We start from the raw sequence: 23,167 nt of genomic DNA on the forward strand, positions 1-23,167 counted from the left end.
ATAACACATGTTTTTGGAAAACCTACAAACCTTATACATCACTGTGACCAGAAAGGCCTGTCTGATGTGACGCTATATTTCATTTGCAAATTGACCATTGTGACAAGAAGCTGCTGATGAAAATGCTGTCACAGATGGCTGTTTTTCCTTCTTGTTTTTCTTATTCTTTTATTGCATTTATTTTTTATTTCAACAGTCAATTTCTTTGGCAAAACCTGGAGGAGTCTACACAAATGCCGCCTAGCTGAATTCAGAATTCCTAGCAGTCAAGGGATTAAACACCTGGTAGTGACTAAATACGTGAAAAAGGTTTTATGCCACTATAATCTACAAAGTACAAACTAATCTGCATCCTGAGCTCAGTGGCAGACAAGACAGAAACCTCCGATGAGCTAGGCTCAGTGTCATGGAGGAATTAAGGTCAGAAAAAGGCAACAGTAAATCCTACAAACCATACATCTCAACCAGGTCTTTCCAGCCTGTGAACAAAGATAAGGTGTGTCCCATTCAGCTATAAAAAACAGACTCACTAGCCCATGCCAGCCAATATAGCAACAGGTATGATCTGCATTGGGAAGGAAGACCACCTGTCTACAGTCTCTCACTCTGTCAGACAGGAGATTAATTCAGATTAACATACCAGTGAAAGTATCTGTCTGACTCTAGCCTGTGTATTTGTTTGCCCTCTTCCTATTCCTCAAGTTTTGGTTGCTCTGCCCTCTTACAATACCTGTGAGTGGCATGAGATGCTTGGGAAAAGACCAATAACTAAAAGTCTTAATTGCTGGTTTATTATTAAGGTGTGTGTTGTAAGTTTGCCCTTCCAGGAGGGTCATCCAGGAACCTTTTGACTTTTTATTGAACCTTATTTGTGTTGACTGTAGAACTCTGTTCATTTTACCCCTGCTAACCAATACTAAAGTCTTGTGCTTTCCTTTTTGAACATGGTAAAATTGGCACACACCTAATTGGCGCATTCAATTTAGTTATAAGTGCCTAGTACAGGCTTCTCCAAGCAGAAGCTCATGAGCTACTGGTAGCTCTCCAGCTCCCTGTAAGTAGCTGTCCTGCATGCAGACCAGCCAACTACATCAGAAGCTTTGGTTAGTTGAAATATTATATTTATAGTAAAACTGAAAAGCATGTAATCAACACACAGAAATGCCTGTATTTTCAGATCTCATAAACAGTTGTTTGGAGAAAAATGGCAGGGTTACAAAAAATATTTAAAGCTGATATTTCAGCAATAAATGATATGGCATTGAGGAGACATTACAAATATTACCTTGGTGCCAGATGCATTGCAGCTATTGCTGTTATGTATTATCCACAAAGAAGCATTCCACTATGACAAAGTCTTTTGTTACATTACTTTTGGCAACCATGACAGATGAATTGAGGTGATCACTTTTGGTGGTCTTGCATATGGTGGCCACTAATGTAATCATGTCTAATATGGTCACAATAACAACTGATAGCTTAGAATGGTTTAAATTGAACATATGTAGCTCTTATAGCAGAAAAGGACTTCTGTCCTGGTATATGTTACTACCTGTACCCAGGGCTTTCAAAGTAAAAGCCTATAGTGAGCTGCAGCACCCACTGTGCCACTAACTAAACTAGCACTGTAAAACATGTCTCCAGGCTGGCCACTGCAGCCTTGGTATGCAATTTTAAGCTGCCATACTGACATAGCAAAATAAACATTTTGGCAGGCTTAATCCATCCTTTTTAATACTTATAAGTCACATCTAAGGTAGGCCTTAGAATCCCATTGGGCAGAGTGCATGGTACTTAAAAGTATCTCCAAATTAGTTTTTTACTGTGGTAAGGCTCACTCTTCCATATGTTAACACTAGTTTACATTATATTTAATAAGTACTCAATTTGGTTTGGGAATAGCTAGAAAAATATTGGGCTCCTTCTAATAATAATTTAAAATCCAACCTAACGGTCATGTCAGATTTTATATTACTCTTTTGGAAATTACACTTTTAGAAAGTTGCCATTTTTCTGCCTTAAACCAAAAGGCTTTCCTGCCAGTGTCCAGCTGTCACCTGACCCTTGATCTCTCCCTTGTGATTAAATGTGTAGTGATCCCAGACATTGCACAAAGGGCTCTGGGTGTGGGAAGAGTGTCGACTCCCTTGACAGGATGGCCTTGAGGCTGTGCCCAGTCCCTTCCGGAGCTTCAAAGGCTGCCTACCCTGACACTGGCAGACAATGCTCGCACACAGGCCTGCTTCCCCTTTTTCTTTCTAGTCAGGCTGGCTTCACTGTAGGGGAGGAACTGACCAGAACTGGTTTAGCAGGTGGTCAGAGGAGAAAGGGTAGAACTCCACACACAGGCTAGTACTGGCCTTTAACATGAATCCCACAGACCTCTTCAGAACACTCCTGGACCTGTGAAAAATCAGAAGAAGGGCTGGCCTGCTAGCTAAAGAGCCTGAAGGAAGACTGGACCTGCCTGCCTTGAACCCAGGAAACCAAAAGTGACCCCCAAGGGTCGGCTGGGTGCCCTCCTGTTTGAGCTACAGGGACATAACAAGTGTTCAGGGGCCTCTTGCCCTGAAACTGCCCAGCTGACCAGATGCAACTGGACCTGCCCTGGATCTTGCTGCTTGCCTCTGTTGGAGTGAGTCCTAACCACCAATGATGCCCCCAGGTCTTGAACACTTAGCTGGTGTTATAGTGTACCCCTCCTGTCCCCTCGCCGGTCGGCCCCAACTTGCCAGTTTGCACCGCTGAAGAACCTCTGACTTCCAGAAAAGTTTGTAAGTCAGAGCGTAGAGGACTTCACAGGGACAGGTGCCAAAGGGCACCCGATTGACATCAAGGCCTTCCTGGGCTTGATCTTCATACTTTACCTGCTTGAAAAATGCACCGGGCCCCTCTCTTCAACAGCCACCCTGTTGTGGAGCCCTGCTTCAGACTGAGCTTGCAGCTTGCCCTGCAGACAACTCATCGATGACAATTTTTTCTCCATAAAAATTCCAAAGTCAGAAGGTAACTGTGACGAACTTGGTCCTGGTCTCCAAGCAGTGATCCATCAGGTTAGCCTTAACATTTGACTTTGACCCGATGTAGTGTGAGCAGATACCCCTGGTTGGTGTTTTGTGCATTTGGGGCTATTTTAATATAAACTTTAAACAAATCATATCTCCTGTTCTACTTATTGGATTTGTGTTGTTTTGTTTTCATTTTAGATATTAAATTATTCTCTATTTTCTAATTTGGTTTGGGATTGTTTTGTGTTGCGTTTTCACTTCAGTACTATTTGAGTACTGCAACCTGTAGTGCAGTTTTAAATGGCCACTCTGACCTGGCAAAAAAAACCTTTTACCAGCCCTACATCTTCCTTTTTAATAGGTATAAGGCACTCCTAAGGTAAGGCCCTAAAGGCTCATAGGGCAGGGTGCATTATATTTAATAAATGGGGCATGTGAACTTACGTTTAACATGTGCTAGCAGTGAAAAACTCCTGATGTTGTTTTTCTCTTTTGTAAGGCTTATCTCTCACATTGACTAACACTGGGTTATTTTATTCCATTTGATAAGTGCTACCTTTACATTGGGAGCAGATAGAACTATGATGTTTACATTCAAATGAATTGTAATTTAAAATCATCTTTCATGGCAGGGTTGAACTTTCTCATACAATTTTGAAAATGGCACTATTTATTTAAAGTTGGAATTTCTTGTCCCAACCAACTATGCCTTAGTGCCAATGTCCTGGGTGCCATGACTGTAAATGGCCCTGCTTCTGGGGTTTGTGTGTTACTTCCCAACAGTGAGACAAAAGGGGCCTAGGCGTGGAAAGGAGGGGCTGTCCTGAAAGGATGACTGGGGAGGGGCTGTACAAAGCCCCACTTACACTCCAAAGTGCTTTGCCTCCTTCACACACAAAAGAACTTGACTCAAAGCCTGTCCTGCCTTTTTGGTACCCCAGACATTTTGGAGCCTTGACAAAGGAAGGGGGATAACCTTCCAGAACCCAATGTGGGTGTATGCACAGGGAGACACGCCCACACAAAGGCTGGCACCAGAGCCATTCATCAGAACATCGCTGGACCTGTGGAAGATTCAGAAGAAGGACTGCTTAGCTGCAGAGGCCTGTCTTGCTGTCTGAAGAAGGAAGACTGAACCAGCTTGACATTTTCCTAGGCTACCCAGAGTGACTTCAAGGGTCAGTTGGTTGACCTCCTGTGTGAGCTACATGGAGACAACAAGCTTCTGAGGCCTCTCTGCAACTGCCCTGCTGCAGCTGGGCCTGCCTGAGCCTGCTACTGGCTTCTGCCGAGTCCTGATTCCCAAGAGGTGCCCCCATCCCAAGATGTTATACCCTCGGCTGCCATCAGTGGAAACTCCCACAAGAAGAAAAGGTGAAAATCCTGAAGTTTGCCCATGAACGGTCACTTTCACATCGAGACTCTGCTACCCGCTATGATTAGCAACAAGAAGCTGTTCTTCACATTGGCAGCAACCATCCACAATGTCCGCCAACGCGAGACCTGTACTTCGCACTATAGAAACAACAGTCCAGGATGACCACTAACGCGAAGCTCCAGCGACGACAGATCTTCACGCTACATCTACAAAATGCAGTACTTCCGGTTCCACTGGCTAGATTTTTGCCCTTCTGGTATCATTTTATTTATTAAAATGTACTCTGTTTTTCTAAATTAGTTTGAGACTTTTCTTGTGTTATGATTTCACTGTATTACTGTTTGTGTGCTTGATAAATACTTTGCACATTGCCTCTAGGTTAAGCCTATCAGCTTTGTGCCAAGCTACCAGAGGATTATGCATAGTTTGATTAAGTGACTTTGGTGGTTTCTTCAATGCAAGGATTGTGACTGTTGTTGGAAGTGGAACCTCACCACTTTCAATTAATACTCCAGTTTCTTACAGCGCGTCAGGTTAGTGATTGGACAGTTAGGCTGTGGGTTGTCTTGACAGCTAAAACACTGAAAGTTGTGATAATATGACTTTTTTCTACTATTGTTCAATCATAATAATTGTGACAGTGGATCCCAAACTTTTGACTTCTGTGGACCCCCACTTTATCATTACTGGAACCCGGGAACCCTCAAAGAATTATTATTGGAATCCAGGGACCCCCAGTGAGTCATTACTGGAAGCCGGGGACCCTGGCCTAAACAATGTTGATGATTTGAACTGAAAAGCAATACACAAAAAAACTGAAACAGGCATTCCATCGAACACATAGAGAAATGATAACACTTTTTATGTAATGTTCAAACAAATAAAGTAACAAAAATAAAAATGTTAATGGGAAGATTGGAGCTTTAGTAGATTTAATTGAACCCACACATTGCCCATACTATATTCTGTTCCATGTTCCTACACTGCTCCCACAAACCAATCTGAGGATACTAATTTAATTTTTAGCTTCCAATTTCAAATTCCTTGACATTTACAGTACGTTTTAAATTTTTCAATTGTACATTTAGCCACTTTATTTAGATATATTTTAATAATCTGTGAATATTAGTTCATTTTCTAAGCAGTCACGGACCCCCTGAGTAGCCTTCGCGGACCCCCACTGCTCTAGAAAGGTGCATCACTTAAAAGTAAGTATATTGATACATGTAAAACCAGATCATTTGCAAACATGTAAACACAAGGAATTTGTAAATATGTAACAATAGTCAAATTGTAAACAGATATAGGCGGTCAGTCTGTGAACACGCAACAACGGGCAGCCTGCGAGCATATTACATGTAACACATAACGCAAGAAGAAGCTATCGTGGGTAAGGGGAACTTAAAACATTTGAAACCAAAAAGGCCACTAAATCCAAGGGGCGCTGTTTAATGAAAAACATATGGGCTCGACATGACATCACTCTAACACCACGCACAGACCTTATTATTCACCATGGAAACTTCTCGAATGTCAGCCAGATTTCTATAGCAGGTGTACAGAGAGCCGTGCAGAGCGGCGGACATTTTAGCCTGCATTTTGGTCATGTGATAAATGGAAACAGGTTGAGAACAAGCCTTTCTAAACGACCTAATTCGGCATAAGGAACGATAATAACCCTTCATAACCAAAAGGAGCTTTCCTAGAAGTAATCCGGCTGTCTGTTATCGGCAACTGTACCTGTCAGAAGCCGCCCTCCCTTCAGATGGCAGCCGCCTCTTATAATGGGCATAGATCACTCTGCCAAGGGCCGCACCTGGCAGGAGGACCCCAGAGAGGCCAGGGATTAAGACTCGGCAGTTTGTCAGCATCTCCCTGACACCACAGCGGCCTGTAAACCACGCATCCACATATTGGATGAAATATACCTCAATAGTTATTAGGAACGCTCCAGATCTGGGAAAGAAAAAATACAGTGCATCCTGACATGATGTGATTGTCAGCTAGCACCTTAGAAATCCTATGGATTTGAAGCACCCACGACTAGTCATCTGTAGTCAGTGTTTTCATTAATCACGGATACATTTCTTGCCCTCTCAAACCAGCGAAGGCAGGGGGGGCACATGAATGTGAGCAAGTGTATTTTATTTTGTAAGACTGCCTTTTTGGGTAGAATGTTTGGTAACAGTGAACCGTACAGTAAAGGTAAAGAGAATAAGAAATTATTTTTCAGTGATATTTAACAGGTTGTATAAATAAGAAGACACCAGTGTAGCCAGACCTGCAAAGAGCAGCTGTCAAATGGCAGTCTCGGAATGCATGGAAAGAAACTAAATAATAATGTTAAAATACAAATATTCTAAATAGAGTGTAATACAACATAGCAATGCTACAAGGTAAAAAAGATACCACACAATCCTACTTCTAGAGATGATTTTCTCTTTTTTTCCTTCTCCCTTGGCTGGCAATCATTGAAGAATACTGAAAAGGTTTATGGTCCAAGCATACACCCTAGGTCAAGAATCCAAAAATGTTTTAGAGTCCACTGAAATGTCAAAATGAAGGAACAGGTGGAAGAAGCCTCCAGAAAGAAGAGTATAGGTATGAGGAAGTCCATTCCAACAACCCTTCACCTTTTTATTGCCTAAAAATCGACAACATTTCCTTTTGACATGTGTAATATTTCATGATGTCCTGCATTTTGCATTACAGATGTGACACATAATGCCCGAGATCGCGCCATTGCTCTTTGTTACAAAATTAGATTTTGCTCGAGTAAAATACCTATTGCGGGAACAAAGGTATCAAACCAAAATGAGTGGATGCAGTGTGATGCCATGCACTGATACATCACCTTAAAATTCCAATTCTTACCTAAGTGAACCAACTGGGTCTTTTTTTAGTTTGATTTCCGTGCTTTTAATTTGTTTTTGTTTACAGGGAAGCACCATAGATAGTGAAGCTACTGTACATATATTATCAACGTCATCCTATTCTGAAGACTTCTCCTGGTTCTTTGTTCAGCCTTTGGTCAATTCGATTTGGGTTCTAGAAGGAAAGTATCACTTATCCTTTTCTGGCAACCTTTGACCCATCATCAGCCCTTGGAATTTTCACATTTGCCTTAGGGAAATCAAGTAAGTTGGCTGAAGTACTAAATATAAGATGTTTTAAGGAGGACAGATACCACTATATATTTTTTTCTTTTTTTGCTGAATGGCTTCGAGTTTGGACTAAAGGGTGCAGATAGGCCATGTATGAAATAAGGGATACAAATGTAAGGGCAATGGACAATTTGGTAAGGTGGAGGAGAGGTGTCATATATATTTACTCATTGTGATTTTGTCTGTCAGTATAATGTGGTGTCTTACTGTTTGTAAGGCTAGTGTTCTGTAGGCTATTGATTTACTTTTTACATTCTTGCTGCTGCTTTTATGTACTTATTGTTTTAAGTATTTTAGGGCTTTGTATATGGCATTGAATTCATGCCAAATGTGGGATAATTTTTGTTTGCATGTGCCTATTGGTGGCTAGGGAGCCGGTGACATTAGAAGTCCAGGTGTATCCAGCCAAACGTTTTCCTTTGTAAGTAAGTAATTGAAAGAGGGAGAGAGTTTATGTGTTTTGGTTGTTTGATTAATGTACATTTCTGCAACGTTTATACTGTTGCCTAGAACTGGTTGTGCTCGGGGCATTTTTATCAAGTTTGCTTTTACATTTTGTTTATCAGTTTTCATGCTGCAGTACTCTTTTTTTCTCTTAGTTTAAGTTTTTAACATTCTTGTTGCTGCTTTACTAGTAGCATGCAAGCTTCTGCATTTAGCTTTTTGTATCATTTATTTACATACAGCCATTTATTTATTTATTCAATATTCTTGTAATGTCTCGGGTCTGCTCGCCCGCTCTGTTGCACTTATAGCCTGCACTATTCTGTACTACTGGCCTTTCTCTCCGTCAGAACAAATGAACTACCCATTGATAGAGCTCCCACCTAATTAACAACATGGCGCAATCTTAGAGAATAGCTGTCCGTTAGAAATTCTTCAGTAGGGAATAGCTGGCTATCACCATTCTTCAAAGATCATCAAAACCTGATATACAACATAACCTCCTAATCAGCACAAAGTAGACAGATCTTACCAATAGCATCCGACACACAAACTTTTAAACTTTTAACAAATGTCTAATGAATGCAAACAACACACATTTAACAAAATGTACACATATCCAACCCATGAAAACCTCAAAACCAGACAATAAGGGCCTCATATCAAGAAAGAACTGCAGCACCATGCTAATGGTAGGAGGCACTATACAAATGCTTATTACATAGCATAAATGTAGTTATTTGCTTATGTTTTATAATATTGACCATATGTCCAACATCTCCTGGCCATTCCTTATATTCTAATAAATATTCTTCCTTAACACCTTGATCACAATACCTCTTAATCCACCCTTACGGATTGAACAACATTGACTGACTAGATTGCATAAATCCTTGGTCAGGTATCGGTTAATGTGTTTTTGAGTTACGAGTAATGCTATTTACAGAGTCAAAAAAGCAATGGTAGTTATCTCTAACAGTGCTCTCCAATATATGATCTGCAATTCTCAGGCATCATAGCTCGCAGAATTTCCTTTATCTGTTGAAAGCTCGTGCAAGGTTGAGACATATAATTGACACAGGAGCCGTACTGCTGTAGGGGCTTGGATACATTGTTATCCTAGCGCAGGAAAGAGAACATTTGAGTTTCTTTATGTTTGCTTTACTAAAAGTCTATATTTTGAAATGTATAATATGTGTCTTACTTGGGTTTGCGTGCTGTTTATGTAGTTGAAACATGGTTGAAGATCCTTTATCTGCTGCACTTGCAGGGATTCTCCAAGTTTCTTTGTGGTCTTTTAATTGCAACATTATTCAACAAACCTTATGTGCTGTAGTAGGCATGATTCTTCCAAAGGCGTCTTTGATTGCCTGTAATTGATACATACATGCTTCAACATTTGATCTAATAGTCTACATGCAGGATAGTAATTGGAGCTTAATGTCCAACTTCATATTTGCCATCCTCAAGTACAACTGCGCCCGCCGGAAGCTTAACACTGGCTCCTGCTACTCCTTTGGTGTGAGGAGGATGGGGAAATCTTCAGGGGACCCATATTTAGAAAGCCTGAGTGTAAATATAATTCTGTTCGCAGAGTTGACCCATTTCTGGTAAATCCAGGTTAAACTTGTACTGCGGGGGCCCTGGTATATTTCGCTATCTGGCGAAATTATATTCTCATTGGCACACAAGAGGCTCTGTAAACGTGCACTCGCAAATGAGATTTGCTGCCCACTAGCATGATATCTAGTCTGGCGGGATTTTGTGGTGCCGCCGATCGATAGAGGCCGTGGCTGATTCTCAAGTATAGTTTCTACTTGAGAAGCAGCTAAATCAAATCAAAAATACCTTTTCGAATTGGTATTCTACTCTAACGGATGGTTCAGGTGATTTTTTAGTGCAAAAGCATATTTTTTTATTTACTTTTCTTTTTCAACAGGAAGAAAGTGCCCCAGAGGCTCCACTTCCTCCTCCTGTGCAACAGGCTCTTTCCAGTGCTTTGTCCATCTCCTGTTCACTTTTCATTTAGATTTCAAGGTCTAAGGATCACTCTCTTCATTTGCAAATCCTGCTGCAAATATACTATTGCATTTTAAGGATTTTGTTTCTTGACATCACAACAAGTGAATTCAAAAACCTTTGGATAAAGGTGTTGCTTGATAGAGGGCATGTACCAGTATTTATATTTCCACTTTTATTCAATTTTAGAATTTGATTGTGGCTCTGGTGGGTGGCCTGGAGTTGCAGTAGGGGGCTAGCATTTTTTTTGCTTTAATTTTTTTAATCTTTTATGAAGGAAAAAGGTTGGACAGTTAAGTAAATTTCCCATGTTTGTTAAAGTTGCACTATTTATTTATTTTACCATGTGGCCTAGTCTGTCCATGGGCCATCCAGCCATTAGTAATCACTGGGCATATGAAACAACTGTTTCTGTAGCATATGTTGTTTTAAAACATCTATTATTTAGGTCAGGGATTTCACTGGAATAATGAAAAAATGTTTTTGTTTTTTACTTTTCTTCTGCAAAAAGTGTATTTTGGTGGGGTGATATAATGTTGTAAAAATGTTTATAGCTGACTTAGGTGGTCATTACAACCCTGGTGGACGGTGTTAAATCGGCGGTAAGACTGCCAACAGGCCGACGGTAATAAAATTGGAATTACGACCGTGGCGGATACCGCCAACAGACAGCCACTTTAACACTCCGACCGCCACGGCGGTACAAACAGCTTGGCGGTCACTGCCAACAGACAGGCGGAAGACAAAGTACCGCCCACAGTATCACAACCTACCAATCCGCCACCTTTTCCGGGGCCGATTCCCCGCGGACAAAAACACGGCGGAAACAGGACTTTGAAGGGAAAACGCTCACCTCTACACACCCCACGAGGAATCCGGACACCATGGAACCAGAGCTGCACATCCTGCCAGCCCTCATCTTCTTGCTCCTCTACCAGGAGCAGGAACGCCGGTGGCGAAGACAACGGTGAGTACTGCACCTACGACACAGGGGAGGGAAAAAACAGGGACACACACACGCAACACCTCCACACCCACCCTCACCCACTACAACACACACACTAATACATATTTATACATTATAATTAGGCCCCCCAACCCCCTCGGAAGAATGCAAAGACAAAAGGAAATGAGTGTAACCATTGTAATATATTAAAATCAAGAACGCAAAAATATATATATACACCATAAACAAAATATACACCAAGCTTAGTAGCCCAGGTAGTGCTCCAGTGAAGTCCGTGGAACACTGATCCCCGACTAGACAGAGAGAACACTGCAGGGGCATCAGAGAGCAAGAAAACAGGCACCTCAGGGGGAGGGAAAGGGGGGAGCACCTCAGCCGGTTGAGTGCACAACGCCAAAACCACGAGGGGGCCACATGCCCACTGTTCCATCCTGGGGAGTGCAAAGCCACAGTCTCTCAAGTCTCACAAGTGGGTGGGTTGCCCACTGTTCCATCCTGGGGAGTGCAAAGCCACAGTCTCTCTAGTCTCACAAGTGGGTGGGCTGCCCACTGTTCCGTCCTCGGGAGTGCAAAGCCACAGTCTCTCAAGTGGATGCCTTTCTCCACCGGTTCTGGAGGGGGCCTTTTGCCCAGAGTGCTTCATCCTGCTAAGGACAGAGGTAGTGGATGTATCATCCTCGGGAGTGCAAAGCCACAGTGTCTCAAGTCTCTACAGTGGGTGGGTTGCCCACTGTTCCATCCTGGGGAGTGCAAAGCCACAGTCTCTCAAGTCTCTACAGTTGGTGGGTTGCCCACTGTTCCATCCTGGGGAGTGCAAAGCCACAGTCTCTCAAGTCTCACAAGTGGGTGGGTTGCCCACTGTTCCATCCTGGGGAGTGCAAAGCCACAGTCTCTCAAGTGGATGCCTTTCTCCACCGGTTCTGGATGGGGCCTTTTGCCCAGAGTGCTTCATCCTGCTAAGGACAGAGGTAGTGGATGTATCTCTCCACTGGTTCTGAAGGGGGCTTTGTTCCCAGAGTGCTTCATCCTGCCAAGGACTGAGGTAGTGGATGCCTTTCTCCACCGGTTCTGGAGGGGGCCTTGTGCCCAGAGTGCTTCATCCTGCTAAGGACAGAGGTAGTGGATGTATCTCTCTACTGGTTCTGGAGGGGGCCTTGTGCCCAGAGTGCTTCATACTGCTAAGGACAGAGGTAGTGGATGACTTTCTCCACCGGTTCTGGAGGGGGCCTTGTGCCCAGAGTGCTTCATCCTGCTAAGGACAGAGGTAGTGGATGTATCTCTCCACTGGTTCTGGAGGGGGCCTTGTGCCCAGAGTGCTTCATCCTGCTAAGGACAGAGGTAGTGGATGTATCTCTCCACTGGTTCTGAAGGGGGCTTTGTTCCCAGAGTGCTTCATCCTGCCAAGGACTGAGGTAGTGGATGCCTTTCTCCACCGGTTCTGGAGGGGGCCTTGTGCCCAGAGTGCTTCATCCTGCTAAGGACAGAGGTAGTGGATGTATCTCTCTACTGGTTCTGGAGGGGGCCTTGTGCCCAGAGTGCTTCATACTGCTAAGGACAGAGGTAGTGGATGTATCTCTCCACTGGTTCTGGAGGGGGCCTTGTGCCCAGAGTGCTTCATCCTGCTAAGGTCTGAGGTAGTGGATGACTTTCTCCACCGGTTCTGGAGGGGGCCTTGTGCCCAGAGTGCTTCATCCTGCTAAGGACAGAGGTAGTGGATGTATCTCTCCACTGGTTCTGAGGGGGCCTTGTGCCCAGAGTGCTTCATCCTGCTAAGGACAGAGGTAGTGGATGTATCTCTCCACTGGTTCTGGAGGGGGCCTTGTGCCCAGAGTGCTTCATCCTGCCAAGGACAGAGGTAGTGGATGCCTTTCTCCACTGGTTCTGAAGGGGGCTCTGTGCCCAGAGTGCTTCATCCTGCTCGTGACGGACTCAGTAGCGTCAGTGCCCTTGGCGCTCATGGGCCAGCGGTGCTTGTGGCGGCCGTGCCCTGTTCAGTGGTGCTTGTGGCGGCGGTGCCCTGTTCAGCGGTGCTTGAGGCGGCGGTGCCCTGTTCAGCGGTGCTTGAGGCGGCGGTGCCCTGTTCAGCGGTGCTTGGAGCGGCGGTGCCCTGTTCAGCGGTGCTTGAGGTGGCGGTGCCCTGTTCAGCGGTGCTTGAGGCGGCGGTGCCCTGTTCAGCGGTGCCCTGTTCAGCGGTGCTTGGAGCGGTGGTGCCCTGTTCAGCGGTGCTTGAGGTGGCGGTGCCCTGTTCAGCGGTGCTTGAGGCGGTGGGCTCCTTTGCAGTGACTCAGCTGCTGGCGGTCCTTTCTAGCCCAGCGGGGCTTGTGCTGGCGGTCCTTTCTGTCCCAGCGGGGATGATGGCGGTGGCCTCCTGGGCAGCTGGGATGTTGGCGGTGGCCTCCTTGGCAGCGGGGATGATGGCGGTGACCTCCTGGGCAGCGGGGATGATGGCGGTGGCCTCCTGGGCAGCGGGGATGGTGGCAGTCTCCTCCGCTGTGCTGCTCTTCCCAGACTTTCCTGGTTTCTTGTGGCCCTTCCCCACCTTGGAAGGTGTCGCAGCTGACTCCACACTCCCACCGGGACCCCTGGGAGCGGCTTTGGTGGCTGGAGTCTTCCCCCTCTCCCGCCGGGCACTGGCCAACTTCTGATGCTTGACAGGAGGGGGACTGTCCGGGCTGTGGCTCCGTGCCACACTGGCTGCCCTGGTGGCCGGTGCACTCCAGATTCCGGTGACTACAGGCACCACTGGTCCCGGTGGTGTTGTGGCTGAGGTGCTAGGTTGGGACCTGGAGAGTCGGGCCCTAGGAGATGGACGGGGTGGGGGAGGTGTGGGAAAGAAGTCAAGGTTGGACAGGAAAAGCTTTTTGGAGACTCTGGGATGGGTAGCTGGAGGGGGTTTGGGAGTGGAGGAAGAGGTTGTGGTTGTATGAGGTGTTCGTTTGGTGACTTTGGGTGAAGGTGCATGCGCTGGAGGCTGTCGTGAGGTGGATGGCTGTTGGGTGGGTGTGTACCTGCGTTTGTGTATCTTGGGAGGTGGTGTCACAGACACACTGGGAGAGGACACAGGGGACGTGTGAATGGTAGTGGGGGTGGTGACTGCACGTGAGTGGGGTGTGCTGGTGTGTGTGCTGGTGATGGCAGAAGTGGCTGTAGATGTAGTGCATGCAGGTGTGAGTGTAGACGAGACTGGGAGGGAGGAGGGAGATGAGGAGGAGGGGGATACAGTGGAGGCAGTGGATGTTGCCGTATCTGCATGTGTGTGATGCTTGCGTGAGTGCCTGTGGGATGTGTGGTGCTTATGTTTGCCAGAGCTTCCCTTGTGTGTTGACGTGTGTGCATGCTGGTCTGAAGGTGTGCTTGGGATAGGTTGGGGTACAGGGGATTGGGTCTGGGTGGAGGAAGTTGGAGGGGGAGGCTACAGACAGGCACAATGGCTACCATCAGCGCTGAGGCCAGAGTCTGAAAAGCTCGCTGAAGGGCCACCTGACCAGAATGAATGTACTCCAGGAATGCATTGGTTTGTTGCAACTGCCTTTCGACACCCTGGATGGCATTCAAAATGGTAGACTGCCCAACAGTGAGGGACCTGAGGAGGTCAATGGCCTCCTCACTGAGGGCAGCAGGGGTGACAGGGGCTGAGGTGCCTGCGGCGAAGGTGATGCCCACCCTCCTGGGTGAGCGGGCACAGGGCAAAGGCTGAGGGGCTGCTGGGAGGGCGGTGCTGGTACGGGGGGTGGCGGCTGTACCTGTAGATGCGGGGGGCACAGATGTTGCCGCCACCACAAGGGAGCTCCCTTCAGAGGACGAGTCCGTGTCAGCTCCTGTCCCCGCTGTGGAGCTCCCCTCGCCCTCCGTCCCACTGGTGAACTCCGAGTCCGTAGTCTCACCCTCCATGGACATGTGGGATGCAGCTCCCTCGTGCTCCGGTGCCACTGCTCCTACCGCCTGATGATGCTAATGCACACAAGAACAGGGAGACCACAAAAAGGGGGGGGGGGACGACAGAAGAAAGACATGTTGAGTGCATGCATTACTGCAACCGTTGGCGGACACGACAGACACAGAAGCCCCCTGCACTACGCCGTGCTCTTGGGCTCCACTGTTCAATCCCTGGTAAATGGCCTACTCGGCTATGGACGACATCTGCACACATGGATGACACAGGGGCATGACTAGGTGTACTTCGCACTCTACAGAGGTGGGGTGGGGTGGGGTGCCACATGGCCTGCCTTACGGAGGGACCTTGCCTACTAAACTCGCCCTGGCCTAGGGAAACCCACAGCCCACCTCCCCCACCCAGACCACTCCACTGCGCCCAAAATCAGCAGGATGAGAGTGTACTCACCTCCTTGTGGCTGCTGTGATGCCCTCAAGCGCCCATCCAACTCCGGGTACGCCACAGCCAGGATCCTGAACATCAGGGGGGTCATGGTGTGACGGGCACCCCTCCCACGTTGGGAGGCCATCCCCAGCTGAGCCTCCACCGTCTTCTTGCTCCAGCGGCGAATGTCCTCCCATCTTTTCCGGCAGTGGGTGCTCCGTCTGTGGTAGACCCCCAGGGTTTGGACATCCTTGGCGATGGCACGCCAAATATCTTTTTTCTGGTGGGCGCTAACCTACATGAATTGTACAGGGGGAAGAGAAACTTATTACCAACTGCACCATCACAGTCATTGGCCCCCATCCCTACCCTTGCCATGTGGCACATGCACTCACCGTTGTTTCATGCACGCCACACTCTCCCCCCCCCTTCTTACATCCACCCCACTCCACACAGGCATAGCCCATACAGCATGCTCCCAGTGTACTTACCTGTTTGTCTGGAGGACCGTAGAGTAGTGTGTGCTGGTGAGGACCCCATCCAAGAGTTTCTCCAACTCCTCCGATGTGAAGGCAGGGGCCCTTTCCCCAGACACTCCAGCCATTGTCTCTTCCAGACCGAGGTCACAGCAGCACTTGCAGTGTAGGTCCTCTCCTGTCGAAGATCAGGTATCGAGTGATTGAACAGACAGAAAATGGCGGTCACGTCCGCGGCGGTGCGTACCGTCACCGCCGGCGTACATCGTCATTGGCTCCTGGGACCCATAGGGTCCAATGTTAACCAATGCAGCATTGCGCTGCAGTCTTCGACCGCCTACTGCAACGGTGTACAACGCCAGCGGAGTTACCTCACATCCCATTGGCCCACTTTAGAGGTCAGGCAGACGCCATTTCAGGGGCCCACATGGCTTCATTTTTAACTGCGTCACACATACCTAGGCCTAGACTCAACACACATACAGGCCACTTTTCGGATTAGGATTCATGTTCTGTGTAAGCTGTGGGTACGTATCTCTGAGTTGGTTGACTCTGTGCTCGCTGTTGTCCTTCATAGGCACCGTCCGCTGGGACATGTGAGGAGATGGCGGCATCCTCCAGTGTACAGACCGCTGGTGGACCTGTCGACAATGGAGGAAAGACATGTGATCATCACATACAGGCTTGACCGTGCCACAATCCAGGAACTGTGTACCCAGCTGGAGCCAGACCTGATGTCAGCTATCCGCCATCCCACAGGAATCCCCCCTCAAGTGCAGGTGCTGTCAGTACTCCATTTCCTAGCAAGTGGGTCATTTCAAACAACAGTGGCCATAGCATCAGGGATGTCCCAGCCTATGTTTTCCAACGTGTTGTCCAGAGTGTTGTCTGCCCTGCTGAAACACATGTGGAGCTACATCGTTTTCCCTCAGGTGGAGGATTTGCCTACAGTGAAAGGTGATTTCAAAGCCCTGGGACATTTCCCCAACATCATGGGTGCCATTGATGGGACCCATGTGGCTTTGCCTCCCCCTCCAGGAGTGAACAGGTATACAGAAACCAGAAGAGTTATCATTCCATGAATGTGCAGATGGTATGTTTGGCAGACCAGTACATCTCCCATGTTAATGCCAAGTTCCCTGGCTCAGTGCATGATGCCTACATCCTGCGGAATAGCAGCATCCCTTACGTGATGGGTCAACTCCAGAGGCACTGTGTGTGGCTATTAGGTGAGCACCTGGAAGCAAGACAGTGGGAATGGTTGTCTGGGGTTATCCCTACAGGTTAGTGTGTGTCTAACAGTTGTCCCTCGCCATTTTCAGGTGACTCTGGTTACCCCAACCTGTCATGGCTACTGCCCCAGTGAGGAATCCCAGGACAAGGGCAGAGGAACGCTACAATGAGGCCCATGGGTGAACACGGCGGATAATCGAGCGGACCTTCAGCCTCCTGAAGACCAGGTTCAGGTGCCTCCATATGACAGGTGGATCCCTATTCTACTCACCAAAGAAGGTGTGCCAGATCATTGCGGCCTGCTGTATGCTTCACAACTTAGCTTTGTGACAACAGGTGCCTTTTCTGCAGGAGGATGGTCCAGATGGCAGTGTTGTTGCAGCTGTGGAGGCTGTGGACAGTGAAGACAAGGAAGCAGAAGAAGAGGACATCGACAACAGGGACTCAGTGATCCTGCAATATTTCCAGTGAGACACAGGTAAGAATACAAACCTGCCTACTACATGTACTTTAACACTACTACCTCTCTACTGTCTGCCGTTTTCACCCAGTGTATGGTCACTGAGTTGTCACTTTACCTTATGATTTCACAGATGTGGGTCCCACTGTGTGACATCTGCTTTCATTCTTAATGGACTAGAGCTGTGTGACAGAGGTATGTTGACATTACAATTGAAAGAGCTTTTTGTCACTGTAATTGCTAATACACAATTTCGAAATCACAGACTGACTCCAGATTGTTTTGTGCTTCAAGAGAGTTTATTTAAGTGCTCAATATTGGAGGGGGTTGCAAAATGGTCAGGGGTGATGGTGGAGGTATGTCCATGGCAGAGTCCAGTCTATTAGTCTCACAGGTGCATTGCCCAAATGGGCTTAGGAAGTGGAGCTGGGGCAGTTTAAGGATGGACAGGGTGACAAAGTGGGACAGAAGGATGACATTTCTTGGCGGGGTCTTGGCATCGTTCTCTGTCTTTGTCCTGGATCTCAGGGACCGTTTGCAGGGTGGTTCTCCCTTTGCAGGGGGTGGGGTGCTGGTGTGGTGGTCCTGTGGCGGTGCCGCCTGTCCACTAGCGCCGGCGGAGGTGGTGGGCAGTTCATTGTCCAGGCTAGTGTCAGGGGCCCCTTGTAGTGCCACAGTGTCCCTCCTGGTGTTTAGTACTTCCTTCATCACCCCTACGATGGTGCCCAGGGTGGAATTGATGGCTCTGAGTTCCTCCCTGAAGCCCAAATACTGTTCCTCCTGCAGGCGCTGGGTCTCCTGAAACTTGGCCAGTATTGTTGCCATCGTCTCCAGGGAGTGGTGGTAGGCTCCCATGATGTTGGAGAGGGCCTTGTGAAGAGTGGGTTCCCTTGGCCTGTCCTCCTCCCTATTCCCCTGTGTTCCTGGGCCTCCGTCCCCTGGACCGTGTGCCCACTGCCACTGCCCCCAGGTCCCTGTTGTTGTTGGGGTGGTGGGTTAGCCTGGGTTCCCTGTAGTGGTGGACACACTGCTAATTGACGTGTCCTGGGGACAGAGGTATGGGCCCGCTGGGTGGGTGCTGTGCTGGTGTTTCCAGAGGGGGGAAGCTCTGTAGTAGCCTGTGACTGTGTGATGGGAACCGACTGTCCTGAGGTCCCCGATGGGCCGGGCTGGTCATCTAGATCCAGTTGGACAGAGCTGCAGTCATCACTGTGGGCCTCTTCTGTTGGTGGTGTGGACATGTGTGAACCCTCCTGTCCGGTGACGTTGGGTAGGGGTCCTGCAGGGGTATAAAAGGATGTTTATTACATCTGTGTGTGCCATGGTGTGCAATGGGTGGGTGACGGTGTACCCCAGTGCTTGCATTCCTGTGTGGGACCTTGTGTGATGATGGCTTAGGGGGGTGTATGGGTTTGTGCAGTGGGCATGCTTTGGTGATGGGTGTCCATGCTTTGGTGTTGCATGCAGGGCTTGGTGTTGGGATGTGTGGTTTGTGATGTTGGGACATTTGTGAGGAGTTGGAGTGATGGGGGTGAAGGTGAGGGTGGGGGTATGTGATGGCATGCAGGTAGGGTGGGGGATGTAATAGTTAAGATTTGACTTACCAGAGTCCATTCCTCCATCTACTCCTGCAAGGCCCTCAGGATGCAGAATCGCCAAGACCTGCTCCTCCCATGTTGTTAGTTGTGGGGGAGGAGGTGGGCGTCCGCCGCCAGTCCGCTGAACCGCAAGGTGGTGTCTTGAGACCACGGAACGCACCTTCCCCCGTAGGTCTACCTCTTCCTAATGTCATCCCGATTTTTTGGGTGCTGTCCCAGTGCGTTGACCCTGTCCACTATTCTTCGCCATAGCTCCATCTTCCTTGCAATGGAGGTGTGCTGCACCTGTGATCCGAATAGCTGTCGCTCTACCCGGACGATTTCCTCCACCATGACCCGAGCTCATCCTCCGAGAACCTGGGGTGTCTTTGCCGTGCCAGGGGGTGGTGTGGGTGATGTGTGGGGTGGTGTGTGTGGTGATAAGTGTGCTGATATGTAGTGGGGTGTTGTGTGAGGTGCGTGGAAGTTATGTGGGTGATGGTCTGGGGTGCCTGTGGATGCTAGTATTGTTGATGGTGTTGTCTCTCTCTGTGCTTCTTTCTCAATTGTGGTCGTAGGGGTTTGTGGGTGATGTGGGGGTGTGTTTTATATTGTATTGGGTGTGTGGGAGTGGTGTGTTTATGTGTATCAGGTGTGTGTATTTTGAATTGTCCAATGTGGCTATGTTTTGTATGTGTGTGTGTATTTTGAGCGCGGCGGGGTGTACCGCCAATGGAATACCGCAGTTGAAAGACCACCGCATGGATTTGTGTGGGCATATTTCTGTTGGCGTGACGGTGGAGGTTTTGTTTTCGCCAGTTTATCACTGACCTTTGGTGTGGCGGACTTGTGTGGGTGTCTGAATTTTGGCGGATTCTGTGCTGTGGGTCATAATAGCTGTGGTGGATTTCCGCGGGCGCGGCGGTGTGTTGGCGGTCTTCTGCACGGCGGTAAGTGGCTTTTACCGCCAATGTTGTAATGAGGGCCTTAATTTTTGTTATTGGCACTGCTCAATTAATTGTAGGGTTTTCTTATTTGTTTACCATGCCTCCTTTTGTCACGGTTTACTTGTCGCTTATGGTTTTGGCCAACTGGAACTGAAAGATGTTCTCGATTTTTGTAGGTCCTGCTCTGACCAAGGTAAGGGCGGCCCTTTCTGGTAGCCACGGTGCTGCTGACAATGGTACGTCAAAAGGCAGTCTGTGCCCTCCAGAAGGAGTCCCAGAGGAAAAGCCCAAAGGGAAAAAAACCTCTATGACTGGAACTCCCTGGATCAGAAGAAAAAGCACAAGAAAAATTTAAGACTTCCAATCAAAAACAATAACTGGAAGGAAACTGGAATGAGCAAAGGAAAAAAGGCTGGAATCAGAAGAAAAAACAAACGGAGCATGATCACCACCAAAGGAAGTGTTGCAGGGCAAGGAGAATAAAAATCCCACTTCTTAAGTACCCCTAAACAGGAAGTGACATACAGGAAAGGCAAAATACACCATGTTGGATTGGGAAAGGACAATAGAAGGAAATAGATGAGGGCGCCATTTTAGAAAGGGAACCTAATGCATGCAGGGAAAGAGGTAGAAAGAAAGGCATGCTGGGAGAAAGAAGAATATGGCCCCTACTTGGAAAAAAAGGAAAGAAGAAAGAAAAAGAAAGAGGAAAGATGATAGAGAAAAAGAAGTCCAAAAGAAAAGTCAGTCACCAGGTAAGTGAGGGGTCGGGGGGCCCACTCCTAAATCCGAGGGCGCGCCTCACCCTGAACTCGCCGAGGCCCGATGCTGAATCTAGAGCCTTGTGCGAAATTAGGCCAAAAAAAAGGGCTGCGGCGAGTCCCGTGGCCAGGAAAACGAACCACTACCCCAACCGCGTCCCGAGCCGGCTTTCCCACCTGGGCCATGGCAGCACGTGGCACAACACCTTTGGCTGGCTAATGTGTGTCTGTATGTGTTTGCCGTGGGCCACCATTTTGTCTTTGTCCTCCTAGCCAGTGGCACAATGAGCAAGAGATCCACTTCTGGGCTTATCCTGGCCACTTGAAGGGATGACTTTAGCAACACAATAGGATAATGGACGGTGTGCTGAAACTTTTCAAACACTCACACTGAGTCGTGCACCACTGGATTCAAGCAAGCCTGGCTGATGAACGGTGAAACCCTGAAACCAGTCCCAGGATGCTTGTTTCCAGTCCAGGGAGGACCAGGCTTGGCAGTTCAGTCTGTTCCCATGGGGAGCAGGGTCAAGACTGATCTCCATGCAGCTGGGTCCAAACTGGGGTGACGTGGCAAGCAAAAAAAGGATTAAACCTAGATCTGTGTCTAGGGCTTAGTGTTTGAAAAGTTTCAACACTCCGTCCATCATTTTATTTTGTGGTGTTGCCAAGTGCGCTCTAAGTGGCCTGGGTATGCCAAGACATGGGTCCCTTGCTCACTGCGCCACCGGATTCAAGCGAGCCTGGCTGATGAGGGGTGATACCCCAAAACCGGTCCCAGGATGCTTGTTTCTGTTCCAGGGAGGACCTGGCTTGGCAGTTCAGGCTGGACTGTTTCCATGGGGGGGCAGGGTCAAGACTGAACTGCATATAGCTGGGTCCAAACTGGGGTGACGTGGCAAGCAAAATAACAATATATTAATCCCAGATCTGTGACTTGGGGTGATTGTTTGAAAAGTTTCAACACTCCGTCCATCACTTTATTTTGTGGTGTTAGCTTTTCTCACTCTACCAGCTACATACATGTTTCTAGGTTGAGAAGTTTCAAGTATTCATGGGAAACAGCATGATTACGTCATGCGCACAGGTGGCCATTTTAGAATGGTGAATTTGTCAAGAATTTTCTTCTTTTCCACTTTTAAAGCAGATTATCCATTGGGGATGTCTTTTGTTTACCTTGTGGAATTTTTAACACTACATATATACTTTTATATACTTCCTACATTTAAACATGGCAAATACACAAAATGTTCCTCATCCTCCTCCATTTTTGCTAAAAGCTGGCAAACCAGAAATCAAATGGAAACAATGGGTTTGTATTTTTGAAAATTATCCATCTCCCATTGATTGCCTTGAGTATACCCCATCAAGGAAATTTGCACTACTTTTGAATCTATTAGGAGTTGTTGGTTAGAATATATTTGATACCCTTCCTGTAGTACCTTCTCTAAGAGGTGATGCTGTATGGAATGCCTATATTAAAGCAAAAGAAAGACTTAAAAAACTGTTTTCTGAAAAAGAAAGAGTGCTTTTAGGAGGACACAGCTTTTTCAAGCATAAACAAGCTAGTGATGAATCGGTCAAAAGTACATTGCAGCCCTACATGTTTTAGCTTCACCTTGTGAATTTGAGGGCTCAGTTGATCTGAATATCAGAGACCAGTTTGTGTTCAACTGTTTCTCTAAAAAGATGCAAGTAATACTTCTCACTTGGAGAAGTTATTCCTTTTCTGAAGTAGTTGACATTGCTAAAAGTATAGAGCCTTTGATAATTTCTACTCAAGCACTGGCCAATCAAGCTTTCATTTCTGAAGACAACACTATTGCTTCCATCAAACTTTCTAAAGAAAACAGTCTATTTGCTATCACCATGGTTCAAGAAATCACATAGGCAATGTCTTTCCTTTGTGAAAAAATGTATTAAGTGTAAGAAAGTAGGACACTTTGAAGCTGTTTGTAGGTCACAAGGCATTGAAAATAGTGTAAATCAAGGCATTGGAAATTGTGTCAGATTACACAATGTACATGTTCAAGAACCTTCCAAGATTGCTAATACTGATATTCAATAATTTTCTGACAGGTTTTCTAATGTTGTTTTGACTATTGACAATAGTCAAGACAAATTTAAGGTTGTTGGTCTCATCTGCCAAGCTGTGATTAATGATAAATCTCTCCAGTTTATGGGGGATTCTGGGTCCCCTATTAAGGTATTGGCAGATAACACCTTCTATTCCTTATGGCCTACTAATGTCCAACTACAAGCTTCTGATATCAGACCCAAAACCTTTGGGACTAAAGATATCAATCGACTAGGTTTATTTTGTCCTTAACTGTGCATTTTGGGAAGAAGCATTTGCACCAAGGTCTACATAGCAGGAAAAGGTAAAGGTTTGGTTGGTTGGATGGATCTAGCCAGATT

Source organism: Pleurodeles waltl, chromosome 4_2, assembly GCF_031143425.1.
Source record: "Pleurodeles waltl isolate 20211129_DDA chromosome 4_2, aPleWal1.hap1.20221129, whole genome shotgun sequence".
Taxonomy (NCBI): Eukaryota; Metazoa; Chordata; class Amphibia; order Caudata; family Salamandridae; genus Pleurodeles; species Pleurodeles waltl.